Raw genomic sequence first — 14,224 nt, forward strand, 5'->3', positions numbered from 1 at the left:
ACTCTTTATGAACACTCTACTTGGCCCCATAAGATTTATGGAATCAGTCTAAATACTTTACAATTAAAGATTTATATTATAGAAAAATAAGCTTAGAACAAAAGAATAAGAACTACCCTATTTTAAATTAGCCATTTTGTCTTTAGACCAATTCTTTCCAAATATGTTAGAATTTATCAGTATAATGATAATTCCTTATTATTTTGCCAGCTTTTCAATCTATGAATAATTTAGAGAATGAAATGAGTTTATATTTCTCTTCTGGAACTAAGTTATAAAAGCATTAGAGGGGCGCCTGGGTGGCGCAGTCGGTTAAGCGTCCGACTTCAGCCAGGTCACGATCTCACGGTCCGTGAGTTCGAGCCCCACGTCAGGCTCTGGGCTGATGGCTCAGAGCCTGGAGCCTGTTTCCGATTCTGTGTCTCCCTCTCTCTCTGCCCCTCCCCCGTTCATGCTCTGTCTCTCTCTGTCCCAAAAATATATAAACGTTGAAAAAAAAATTAAAAAAAAAAAAATAAAAGCATTAGCTACTAAAAAATTAAACTTGGGGGCACCTAGGTGGCTTAGTTGGTTAAGTATCTTCAGCTCAGGTCATGATCTCATGGTTGGTGAGTTTCAAGCCCCTCATCCAGCTCTCTGCTGTCAGTCAGCATGGAGCCCAAGCCCACTTCAGAGTTCTATCTTCCTATCTACCCCTCCCCTGCTCACATGCACACTCGCTCCTTCTCCCTCAAAAATAAACATACATTTAGGGGTGCCTGGGTGGTTCAGTCAGTTAAGTGTCCAACTTTGGTTCAGATCATGATCTCACAGTTCGTGGGTTCAAGCCCCACGTCAGGTTCTCTGCCAACAGCTCAGAGCTTAGAGCCTACTTCAGATTCTGTGTCTCCCTCTCTCTGTCCCTCTCCCTCAAAAACTAACATTAAAAAAAAATTTTTTTAATAAACATACATTTAAAAAAAAAAGGAAACTTAGAACCCAGAGGAAATCAGGAAAACTTGCTACTATCTTTAATAATAAAATCATTCTAAATATTGTGTGAAATAGGTACAAAATAGATCCAGGCCTGGACATATTCAAGATGATAACTTTGTAGTAGTCAGCATCAAGACAATACTTCTGTAGTTACCAAGTAGTCATTTAAGGAAAGAGTGCTTAAGTGCTCACTTCGGCAGCACATATACTAAAATTGGAATGATTACAGAGATTAGCATAGCCCCTGCGCAAGGATGACACGCAAATTTGTGAAGCGTTCCGTATTTTTTAGCAGCACTATCAACAATAACCAAAGTATGGAAAGAGCCCAAATGTCCATCGATGGATGGATGGATAAAGAAGATGTGGTATATATATACAATGGAGTATCACTCGGCAATCAAAAAGAATGAAATCTTGCCATTTGCAACTACATGGATGGAACTGGAGGGTATTATGCTAAGTGAAATTAGTCAGAGAAAGACAAAAATCATATGACTTCACTCATATGAGGACTTTAAGAGACAAAACAGAGGAACATAACAGAAGGGAAACAAAAATAATATAAAAACAGGGAGGGGGACAAAACAGAAGAGACTCAAATATGGAGAACAAACTGAGGGTTACGGGAGGGGTTGTGGGAGGGGAGATGGGCTAAATGGGTGAGGGGCACTAAGGAATCTACTCCTGAAATCATCGTTGCACTGTATGCTAATTTCGATGTAAATTTTAAAAAAATAAAAATTAAATTAAAAAAAAAAGGAAAGACTGCTTAAGAACATTTGCATAAATCTATGTCTTACCTTTGTTCATCAAACGGACTTTATAACAGAGGTAAAAGGTACCTTACCCTTGACAAAACAGCTTTTATTTAACCTAGCTTCATAATTTCCTTGCAGTTTTTAATTTGTTTTATGCTTTACTATCTTAGACAGTCATCCTGACTACAAAGCCCAGATACCATATTCCTAAGCAATTGCTTCAAAGTTTAACAACTCAAGAAAAAACATTTTTTGCGTTGCAACCCAGTATATAAACATATAAAAAGTTTCTCAAATCAATACATTTATCATTTGCAATGTGATTTTTTTTTTTTTAATTTCTTTTAATGCTTTATTTTTAGATCACCACATTGATGGGGCACCTTGGTGGCTTGGCCAGTTAAGCGTCAGACTCTTGATTTTAGCTCAGGATAGGATCTCACAGTTGTGAGATTTAGCCCCACATAAGGCCCTATGCTGACAGTGTGGAGCCTGCTTGGGATTCTCTGCCTCTGCCTGCCTCTGTCTCTCTCCCTCTCTCTCCCTCTCTCCCTCTCTTTCTCTCTCTTTCTCTCTCTCTCTCTCCCTCTCTCTCCCTCCCTCCCTCTCTCTGAAACTAAACTAAGATCACCACATTGATATCTTTACCCTAATGTTGTTGCCACCTACCACCCAGAAATAGTCCTGAACTTCACACACAGTATACTAAACTCCTTCCACCACCTTCTACCACTGCTCCAATATAACAAAACGGGTGAAATCAAGCAAATCTATTCCAAGTGCAAACCTTTGCACAATTGTGAGACATTCCCAATCCCACTCAAGTTCCTGTCACACTGTGACTATTCCTATTGGCATACAGGATGCAAGTGCTAAAAGGCCTACAGAAGCAGAAATCTTTTCTGTTACCGTGTTGGTGACATTAGTAATTTCTACACCTGACAGTACATACTAGGTTTACCACTGCTCCACAAGCCAACTCTTCTAAGAAAATAAAATAGGATTCTAATATATCATACCCTTACTTTTTAGACTGCTTTTCATATACACCATTCTACTTTATCTAAATAAAAGATTATTCTTCCTTTTATTAATGAGGGAATTAAAGTTCAGAGGGGTTATGTGGCTTGCCAGAAACAACACAGCTAACAAGGAACACAACTCAAGCCTGAACCCAGGATTCACTCCTCTACCTGTTCTCATGCTACAATTTTCATTGTGAACATCTAACACAAATATGAACTTAAAAGGTATGTTAAGTTTCTAGATACAAGGGGCACCTGGCTGGCTCATTCAATAGGGCATGCCACTCTTCATCTCATGATCCTGAGTGAGAGCCCCACGTTGGGCATAGGGTTTACGTAATAAAAAAAATACATATTTTTTAAAAGTTTCTAGATACAGGGGCACCTGGGTGGCTCAGTCAGTTAAGCATCTGATTTCATGGTTCCTAAGTTCAAGCCCAACTTGGGGTTCTCTATCAGCACAGAGGGATCCTCTGTCTCCCTCTCTGCCCCTCCCCCACTCACTCACACGCTCTCAAAAATAAACTTTTTTTTTTTTAATTTTTTTTTTCAACGTTTATTTATTTTTGGGACAGAGAGAGACAGAGCATGAACAGGGGAGGGGCAGAGAGAGAGGGAGACGAAGAATCGGAAACAGGCTCCAGGCTCCGAGCCATCAGCCCAGAGCCCGACGCGGGGCTCGAACTCACGGACCGCGAGATCGTGACCTGGCTGAAGTCGGACGCTTAACCGACTGCGCCACCCAGGCGCCCCAAAAATAAACTTTTTAAAAAGTTTCTAGATACAGAAATGGAGAGCACTGTATCAATATTAGTATCAAAATAAAGACTTAAAAACAGCAATGAATGTTAATGTTGGTAGCCTCTAAAACTATTAGAAATTCTACTTGAATCCAGTATGGATTTGATCTCACACTCTGTCTTAAGTGAATGTTTCACTTATTATAAAATTACATATAAATTCACCATAGAAAGTTACAGAATTGGGTGGTCTGTTAAGAAACAACTAGGCACATAAATTACACAAACTTCCCCAAACCATTCTTAATCTTGTGGCTTCACACTAAATTATGAAGTTCCTCATGTGAAATCCATTTTGATTTCAACACTAAGTGAATTACAACAGCATAAGCATGTTGTTTCTGCGTAATACTTGCAACATGCACTCAATTTTCAGAGCACTTTAGGACAATGTCCACAATCTATAAGCTAAAAATAAAACCCAAAAATGTTCAAGTTTTTTTTTATTTTTTATTTCATGTTTTTATTTGTTTTTGAAGGAGAGAGAGAGACAGAGACAGAGCATGAGCGGGGGAGGAGCAGAGAGGGAGACACAGAATCTGAAGCAGGCTCCAGGCTCTAAGCTGTCAGCACAGAGCCCGATGCTGGGCTTAGTTTTTTTTTTAATTAAAAAAGTTCACCTGCCTATGTAAGATGAATACCAAGTAACATAATTACAAATTATTAAAGATTTGTAGAAGGACACCTGTTAAAGCATGCAACTGTTGATCTTGGGGGTCACAAGTTCAGGCCCCATGCTGAGTGTAGAGCTTACTTAAAAAATATGTATTTGTTTTTGTTTTTCGGTACAAAAAGGTGATTTTACTAAAGTACAAGGACAGGACCCACGGGCAGAAAGAGCTGTCCATAATATTTCTTTTAAAAGAAATAAAGAAAAAGGGGCTCCTGGATGGCTGTCGGTTAAGTGCCCAACTTCGGCTCAGGTCATATCTCGTGGTTTGTGAGTTCAAACCCCGTGTCAGGCTCTGTGCAGACAGCTCAGAGCCTGGAGCCTGCTTCAGATTCTGTGTCTCCCTCTCTCTCTGCCTCTCCCATTCTCATGCTGTCTCTCTCCGTCTCTCAATAATAAATAAACGTTAAAAAAAAATTTTAATAAAAAGACTTGCAGAATCTGGCTGAGGAAACAAACCACTTGAGATCAACAAGTATAGGCCTTTAATCATATAGATGAGAAAACAGAGATCCAGAGAAGTGACACTCCTAACAGCAGTCCCACAGTCAATTAATGACACAGAATCTGTCAATCTACAGCTTCCTGTTATCCTAAATGTCTCTGCATCCAATAAAATGTCACTAAAAAGGGCTACTAAACCTAAAAAAGACACATTTAAGACCCAAAAACTGGGGGACAGGGTAGTATACAATGACAGTCTTAAAAAGGGGGGGGGGGAGCTTCTGTTTTGTAAAGATTTTAAGTAATCTCTATACTCAATGTGGGGCTCGAACTTACAGCCCTGAGATCAAGAGTTGCATGCTCTACCAACTAAGCTAGCCAGGAGCCCCTAGAATACAGAACCTCTTGAAGGAATTGCAAAGTTCCAAACCACATGAGCTCAAACCTGGCTCTTTAATCCAATACAAGGTATCACGTAGTTTTTAATAACTCCTGTTATCAACCACCATAACTTTTTTCCCCCATCTTAAATACTATTCATTTGCTCAACAAATATCTGAAAGCACAATATACATGAGGAACTATGCTAGGTACCGAAGACACCAAGAAAACAAAACAGAAAGAGCCTTTTGCTCAACTGGATACACTTCTCTAAAATACTAGTCCATGACCTGACAGGATATTTACCAAACTCCTTCACTACTCTACATAACTATACCAACATTTTCTGCCAATTCTTCCAAACTTAAATAGAACCTCACCACACCCCCTCTGCAATATGAATATTTCTTGGGTAATTCACTATTCCACTTTTACCACAGAAGGTGTTAATCAGAACTACAAAAGAATTAAAAACTGACTTTACCGGGCACCTGGGTGGCTCAGTCGGTGAAGCGTCCGACTCTTGGTTTCAGCTCAGATCATGATGTCACAGTTCATGGGTTCGAGCTCTGTATCTGGCTCTGAGCTGTCACTGCTGAGCCTGCTTCAGATTCTCTCTCTCCCTCTCTGCCCTTCCCCATGCATGCTCACACTCTCTCTCTCAAAATAAACTTTAAAAACTGACTTGACCACTCCTCATGGACTGGGGCAAGTTTCAAGAACTTTTCACAATCCACAATAAACCTTCCTGGTGCACAACCCTCATCATCTCAAATGACTGGTAACTCATCCACCCTACCCTCACTTTACTAGAAACCTGAGTCAGATGGCTTAGGAGCAACCATGATGTTGAGATGTTGGGAAGCACATACCATGAAGTCCTTTGTGAGCCAGAAGTAAACTTACTGCCTCTCAGTCTCCTTTTTTTCCCCATGGATCTTTTGATACATCTCTAGATACACCTCCAGTCAAGCAGCACCTAATTTTATCAGGTATGTTCCCAAAGACTTGCACAACTAACTTCTGGCAACAAATCTGATTCCCCTATCTAAATCCATTATATTTTAAGAGATGCTCAATTTTCAGATTTAGGTTTCTCAGGCTTCCCCTTCTTCCCTGTAAGAATTAAAGCTCTATAAAGAATTAAAAGCACTCTCAGAAGTCCTAATTAATGGAAAAGCTCTGGAATACCAAAGGTGACCTACAGCTGACTTTCACAGGTTCACAAACCTGGCTGACCAGAATCATTCATGGAGCTTTGTAAGGATGGATTCCCATGCCCCACCCACAGAGATTTTTATTCACCAGGTCCTGCATGGAGCTTAGGAATCAACATTTAAGACAGTCCGTACTATTTCTGACGACCGTGTTTAGGTAACCACTGAACTAAAAAACCTAGCCTACAAGCTAAGAAACATGGATTCTCCTATGGCTTGCTATTAACTACAAGTAGGGCTGTACCACTATGCTGGTCACTTGAACTGCTCTGGGTCACCTGAAAATAAGGGAGGTAATTAGAGCTAAAAGAGGCCTTCACAGGCAGCCAATTTAAAATTCGGGAACTCTCCAAATTTAGTTTAATATCACATACTGTACTGGGTTTACTCAAAACTGTCATTCTGCAAGCTCTGTGACCCACCGAAGTTACAGGCTATAGTAGGCAAGACTTTCTGCATGCCACCAATGCACCCTACTTGGGTCTCTGTCCCTACAGAAACAGCCTTTAACCTGAAAGAATAAAGTTCCTATCACCTCTCCGAGTACAAATCACAAATGTTTAATGTAAAAAATTATTTCGTGTAATTCAACCCAAGCCTTGGATGGCATCACCGTCCACATTACGAAAAACGAAGTTGAACCTCAACTAGAAGAGTATGCACGGTTTTTTTGTTGTGAAAAATTAGATTCCGTCGGATAAAGTGGACGTCAAGATATTAAACCAATCAAGAATTTAGGCCTCAGGCTGGTGAAGACACACCTGAACATCAACAGATCAAGTGCAAAACTCACTGACGAGATTACCAGACCCCAGAGAAGTTTATTAAAGCACCTATAAAATTCAACCCATTATTTTGAACTAAGTTTTCCAGCCCAAAGTACAAGCAACAATATTATCGCAGGGGTCCGAAGCAACAGAATTTCCAATTGAGAAATAACAATCTTTCGCGGAGCTGTCTGACCCAGTGTTTCCTGAGCTCTCAACCGCCTCCGAACCATCCTTCCCACCCAAGTACTACCAGGTCAGGAGGATGCCCTGCTGCACAGTCGGCCACTCCTCCTTCCCACAAGTCCCGGGCCCTTACCGCTCGCCTCAGGGGCTCCGCTGGCCCCGACCTCCGGACTCTCGCCACAGTGGACTCCCACAGACCCGGTCGGGAACCGGGGGAAGGGGGGGGGGGCATACACTCACCTCCCGGGGTCCGCAAGCACTTCCCCGGAAGCTCCCGGGGTAGCATTTCACACCCCTAGACCCATGGGCCCGTCCGCACCGAGTCCGGGATGGCCGCCGGGGCCTGGGACCCCGCCTCCCCCGCGCCGAGGGTCGGGCCGAGCCGGGCCCGGCCACTGCGCTCCCACTCCCCACGCCTCCCCCTGGCGGCCGCGGCCGCCGCCCAGGACACCCCTCCCCAGGCCACGCACGCCGTCCCCAGCCCCCCACGGGCCGCCGCCTCCTCAGAGGGTGACAGCCGCTGCGCCGGGGCCGAAGCCGGCCCCTCCTCCAGCCCCTCCTTACCCCCGGAGGAGGGGGGGGGGAGCGTTCTTACCGGGCGGCAGGACATGGCGAGGCCCGCCACGGCACGGCCTCCTCCGCCACCCCACTAGGCTCCCAGCCAGGGCCGGCGGGGGGCAGCGCCTGGGCCGCTGGAGCGTTTCGTCCGGCTGCTACTTCGCTGCCGCCGCCGCCTTCTCACAACCACAACAACATGGCGGCAGCGGCCACACAGAGCGCGCTCCTGACGCCGAGCCGGGCCACGAGCGGGGGCGCGCGCGCACGCTCGGGCCCTCGATCCGCGGTCAGGGAAAAAAGGCAGGCGTTCGCGGGCTGGGCGAAGGCGGGGCCCGGACCGATGGCCACGCCCCGGGAGGTAGGCGGGGCTGCAAGCGAGCTGAATGCCCTCCGCAGCGGGAGGGGGGAGGAGCCCAGGTGAAGAAATCAGAAACAGGTGGGAAATAGGCAAAGAAGAAAACCAATGGTGGTCCTACAGATTGGGAGGAGGCATCGTTTCCCTGCTTTAGAACCCTGATAGAGACAAAGCCTCACTCTACTTAACCAATAAAATAGAATAGTAGTATTTTTCACCTGTAGTTATGATGAAGCTAAAACCAATTTAATATAATGCATGTAAGTATGGTGTGCTCAAGTCTCTACTCCGAAAACAATTTCAAACTGCTTCAGCTGAAGCTCAGCTGGAACAAATGAGTTTTCAAACAAAAATTGTACCCTATTCCCAACAGCCTGCAGAAGAATTCTACAAGCCAGAACAGAATTATTTTAGGCCCTAACAGATTAACTTCAGAGTTGCATTTCAACGGTATACCCTTGACTTTTCTGGAAAATAGCCAAGAGAACTAGTCAGATGAAATTTATGTTTGCATTTGTTATATTTCTTCCACAGCAATTATTTATCCATCTTTCATGTTTATGGTCTTTCTATCCCATTCCAATGTAAAATCTACTTGAAAATAAAATTATTTTATTCATCACTCTATCCCCACACCTGAACTGAGCATGGCAAAAATTGGGCAATTTCTTAACAGCTGATTTCAGTTATACAATTCATCTAATTGAATCTTCACAGCTTTACTAGGTAGATACTATTATCTCCATTTTTTTTTTATTTTTTTAAGTTTATTTTTGAGAGAAAGAGAGAGTGAAACACAGAATCCGAACCAGGCTCTAGGCTCTGAGCTGGGCGGGGGAGGGGGTGTTCTTGAACCTATGAACTGCAAGATCATGACCTGAACTGAAGTCGGAGGCTTAACTGAGCCACCCAAGCGCTCCTATTATCTCCATTTTAGAAATGAAGAAAATACAGCCCAGAATAAGATGCTCTTAAAGCAAAATTCAAACCCAAACGGCAAAAATTATGCTCTCTGGCACTGGACTCTACTGCCCTGCCCTTCATGCATCATCACCTGAAATAAAATCCCAAGTAAAAAATTACATTAGAGTTCAAAGTTAGGAAAGGCTTTGCTGTATTTCCACAGAATCAGATAAGCTTCCTTTCTGATAATTAGTGTTATGCAGCTGATTGTGCATCTTTTCACCTTGTCTTCCCAAAAGCCCAAGGCTAATTCTGAAGTCAGTGCTACCCTTACTGTTGGCCACTGTGGTCCACATATTAACCATGGTTTTTTCTCCCGCCTCAACTTTGCACTTTCTTTTCTTTTTCTTTTCTTTTTTTTTTTTTTTTTTTAATGTTACTTACTTTTGAAAGAGAGCATGAATGGGGGAGGGACAAAGAGACAAAGGGAGACAGAGAATCTGAAGCAGGCTCTGCGCTTCTTGGGGCCGAACATGGGGCTGGAACCCACCAACCCTGAGATCATGACCTGAGCTGAAGTCCGAGGCTCAACCTATTGAGCCACCAAAGTGCCCCTCAACTTTGCACTTTTACTTATATTTTACTGTCCTGATTTTCCCTTTCTGTTATATGATTATAGCCTTTATGGATTGAGAGAGGAAATAGTAAATACATAGAATAGATGAATGACAAAGAGATTTCCCACCTGTTTCTCCTGTTGTCTGATAAAACAAGGTTCCCATCAGGTTCCTCTCCTATAGATTCGTGTCCTGCTACCCAGGCCTCCACTCAGGCAAAAGCTAAAGGATGGGGTTCCATAGTTGAGTGGCCTCTGATTGGATTAAAGCTAGCACCTGACTCCAGGACAGCCCGCCCATAGGCTGGCTAGATTCCAATGAGGTGGCTAGGGGCAAAGATTCAGCCAATCCCACAGCTCCCCTGAAATCCACAGGGAAAGAGGTACCTGTTGGCCTGCCACTTGGTTTTCTTTTTTAGGCAGAATATCGTCGTATTTACCTTTTAACCTGAGCCAAGTAATTTTGAACTGAATCCTCAACTAGTATACAGGACATGGAGTTTCTCTGAAATCACTATTTGCATGTCCTTGGTCTCATAATAGCATGTTAGCTATTATGTTAGGATTGCACCTTAAGATGTACTGACGTTATGTAAGCATTTTACATGTGTATCTAATGTAATCTTAACAACCCTATGGCCAGGTATTGTTACTCTACCCGATTTTACACAAGAGGAGGTGTAAAAGCCAGAATTTGAACTCAGACGATTTGATTCGGCGAGCATACTTTTAAACTTCTACATGTCATCCCCACTGCTGCCCACCTGCTTATCCTTAAGCAGACCTCAGTAAATGGTCTTTAAATAAGAAAGAGAAAACTGCTGTGTGGCCTTGAGAACTCACTTCGAGAAGGGCTTTAAAAAAAAAAGCAACAGAAAGAAAGCTGGTTTGAGTCTAAAGTACATTTGAATCTTGGTGCCTCCACATACTTGTTCTTTATCTCCCTTTCCTATGCCTCAGTTTCCTCATTGACCCTATGGGATCATAATCACTATTCTGCTCACCTCACAGAAATGTGTAAAGGTTCTTTAAGGTAATGAGTTTGAAAACTTTTTATACCCTATGAAAAGCCAAACCAGTGGATGGGATTCCTCTTGGGCTTTGGCTAAAGACAAAACCCTAAACTTTGTGCAGTAAGTCAAGACAAGAGAGAGAAACTCAATCCAGGCTCAGTGGGGGCTCCTCACTGCCCTGTTTCTCAAGTGAGGCACCCTCTTCTACCCACCTGACCTTCTTCCCCTCCTCCTGCTACCCTTTCAGCATCCTTCCCCCATGCTATCTTCAAAGCTGAAAATGTTCTTCCAGCTGTTCAGGGACTCTTTGAAGTAGCCTAAGACAAATGGAAAGGTTGATTGATATAGGCTTCCTGAGGTCATGCAGCGCCATGAAAGGCAGGACTCCCTTAAGCCCCCAGCCCAGCTGCAGCCTTTACAATACTAGAACCTGCTGCTTAATAATAAAAGTCACTTCCATTTCAGTGAGCTCTCTTTGTGTGGATTATCTCCAAATTCAACTCTTCAGCATCTCCTTGGCCTCCCAACCCACCTAGCAGACAGGGGTAACTGGGGATCTCAGATTTTAAGGACCCACTTACCCAGGGTCAGCTAGAAACTAGAATCATATTTATGTGATTCAACATCTCCAAGGATTTTCCAGGCACCACACAGTACCATATAGCTGGAATGAGTCAGCTCAACTACAATTCAGCATAGAGCGGTGGTCCACAAAGTGTGGCTCACAGGTCTCTGCAAAGCCCTGAGACTTTCAAAATTGTTTTAATAATAAGAAATTATTTACTTTTTTTTTAAACCATGTTGCCATTTGCACTGGTGGTAAGATTGGGGGCACAAATCAAGGCAGTGGTATCATCTGCGTTAGGAGCCATTGTAGTCTTCACTTACATGCACTGGTAGTAAATAAAATAATTATTTCACTTACAAATATCTTTGAGGGGCACCTGGCTGGCTCAGTGGGTACAGCATGTGACTCTTGAGCTCCAGGTTGTTAGTTCTACCCCATATTGGGTGTAGATTTTAATTAAAAAGAAAATCTTAAGGGGCACTTGGGTGGCTCAGTTGGTTAAGCGTCAGACTCTTGATTTTCACTTAGGTCATGATCTCACAGTTCATGAGTTTGAGCCCTGCATTGAGCTCTATGTTGACAGCATGGAGCCTGCTTGGAATTCTCTCTCTCTCTGCCCTACCCCACTCTCACTGTCTCTCCCTCTCTCTCTCTCTCTCAAAATAAATAAATTTAAAAATATATTTAAAAAATAAAATCTTTAAAAAAATAATATCTTTTAAGAAGCATAAATAAAGATCTAATTTTATTAACTCTAGACATTTGGATACAAGTCTTTTTAATATTCTGTGTGATGAAATGAAAATTACACATGAAGCACTTTATTTTTTTTACTTTTTTTAATGCTTCCTTATTTGAGAGAGAGAGAGAGATCGCAAGCAGGAGAGGGGCAGAGAGAGAGGGAGACACAGAAACTGAAGCAGGCTCCAGGCTCTGTGCTGACAGCTCAGAGCCCAATGCGGGGCTCAAACTCATGAGCTGTGAGATCATGACCTGAGTCCAAGTCGGACACTTAACTTACTAAGCCACCCAGACACCCTAATGTTTATTTATTTTTGAGGGTGGGATAGGGCAGAGAAGGGGGGACGACAGAGGATTCAAAGCAGGCTCCAAGCTGACAGCAGTGAGCCCAATGTGGGGCTTGAACTCATGACATGAGATCATGACCTGAGCCAAAGTCAGACACTCAACTGACTGAGCCACCCAGGAGCCCCTAAAGCACTTTTTTTTTTTAACTTTTTTATTGAAGTAAAATTGACATAACATAAAATTGACCATTTCATTTTTTTTTTTATTTTTTTTTAACGTTTATTTATTTTTGGGACAGAGAGAGACAGAGCATGAATGGGGGAGGGGCAGAGAGAAGGAGACACAGAATCCAAAGCAGGCTCCAGGCTCTGAGCCATCAGCCCAGAGCCCGACGCGGGGCTCGAACTCACGGACCGCGAGATCGTGACCTGGGCTGAAGTCGGACACTTAACCGACAGAGCCACCCAGGCGCCCCAAAATTAACCATTTTAAAGTTATCAATTCTGAGGTGCCTTTCTGGCTGGTTGGTGGAGCAAGTGACTCTTGATATCCAGGTTGTGAGTTCAAGCCCCACACTGGGTAGAGATTACTTTTATTTATTTTTTTTTTTAATTTTTTTTTTAATGTTTATTTTTGAGACAGAGAGAGACAGAGCATGAATGGGGGAGGGTCAGAGAGAGAGGGAGACACAGAATCCGAAGCAGGCTCCAGGCTCCAAGCTGTCAGCACAGAGCCCGACGCGGGGCTCAAACTCACGGACCGTGAGATCATGACCTGAGCCGAAGTCGGACGCTTAACTGACTGAGCCACCCAGGCGCCCCTGAGATTACTTTTAAAAAGAAAAAAAAAGAAAAAAGAAATTTAAATAGTGACCAGTTCTGTGACATTTCATAACATTCATAACAGTGTTGTGCAACTACCACCCTTATCCAATTCCAAAACATGATCATAACTCTAAAATAAGAGTAGGTTAAGCGTCCGACTTGGGCTCCGGTCATGATCTCACAGTTCATGAGTTCGAGCCCTGCATCGGGCTCTGAGCTGTCAGCACAGAGCCTGGAGCCTGCTTCAGTTTCTGTGTCAGTCTCCCCCTCTCTCTGCCCCAGTCTCGCTCTGATTCTCTCTCTCTCAAAAATAAATAAATATTTTTTAAGAAAAAAGAAAAAGAAAAAAAAAACTACCACTTGTCAAGTTTTAGTGTAATGACAAAAAGAATATTCACAGTTATCTCTTTTGTATGAGGCTGGATTGTCTTCATGTATTTCAACTAAAACAAATTGCCGAAGATTGAATGCAGAAGCAAATATGAGAATGCAAAATTTTTTTATTAAGTTAAGCTTTAATGAGAGCTGCAACTGCATAAAACAATGCCACCATGCTCACTAAATTTCTTTGTTTTGGAAAACATAGTTATTTTTCACAAAGATATGTTACTTGTGTTCACATGTCATGGGTTTAGAAAATTGTTTTTTTAATCATGCTACTTTTTTTTATTCATTAAAAAAATTGTTTTAAATAGGTCTACACCCAATTTGGGGTTCAAATTCATTACCCCAATATCATGAGCCACAAGCTCTGCCAATTGAGCCAGCTAGGCACCCCTAAATTATGCTATTTTTATAAATTAATAAATAATTTTATATTTTGTCAGTTTTCATTCCTAACAAGATAAATATCAATTGGCATAACCTACGTAAACAAAATCTCTTTAGGATCTTCAATAATTTTAGGGTTTTTTTTTTAGTTTTTTTAAAATGTTTATGCATTTATTTTGAGAGAGAGAGAGCACGAGCAGGGGAGGGGCAGAGAGATAGAGAGGGAGAGAGAGAATCCCAAGCAGGCTCCGCAGTCCCCCACATGGAGCTTGAACTCACAAACTGCGAGATCATGCCCTGAGCCAAAATCAAGAGTCAGATGCTTAACCCGTTTGAACCACCCAAGCACCCCAGGATTTTC

At 42.7% G+C, this 14,224-nt stretch overlaps 1 protein-coding gene and 1 non-coding gene across 13 annotated transcripts in view; one reads left to right on the plus strand and one right to left on the minus strand.

Annotated features, from left to right (window-relative positions):
• The window catches only part of MTMR3 (myotubularin related protein 3), a 149,265-nt gene extending 141,304 nt beyond the window's left edge, over positions 1 to 7,961 (minus strand). For 9 of the 12 annotated variants that reach the window (XM_086682106.1, XM_086682105.1, XM_086682104.1 and 6 more), the window contains exon 1: positions 7,822 to 7,960. The gene's annotated coding sequence lies outside the window, so the exon portion shown is untranslated. Of the gene's footprint in view, positions 1 to 7,466; positions 7,692 to 7,821 lie in introns of those variants that run through there. The other 3 variants (XM_086682099.1, XM_086682098.1, XM_086682097.1) reach the window with 3 other exon arrangements.
• Positions 1,160 to 1,264, plus strand: LOC112870533 (U6 spliceosomal RNA). Its single transcript, XR_003224488.1, has one exon. It is a non-coding gene; the product is annotated as a U6 spliceosomal RNA (small nuclear RNA).
• Positions 7,962 to 14,224: the final 6,263 nt, after the last annotated feature.

The sequence above is a fragment of the Puma concolor genome, chromosome D3, assembly GCF_028749965.1.
Source record: "Puma concolor isolate L17-30 chromosome D3, mPumCon1.1.hap2, whole genome shotgun sequence".
NCBI classification, from domain to species: domain Eukaryota; kingdom Metazoa; phylum Chordata; class Mammalia; order Carnivora; family Felidae; genus Puma; species Puma concolor.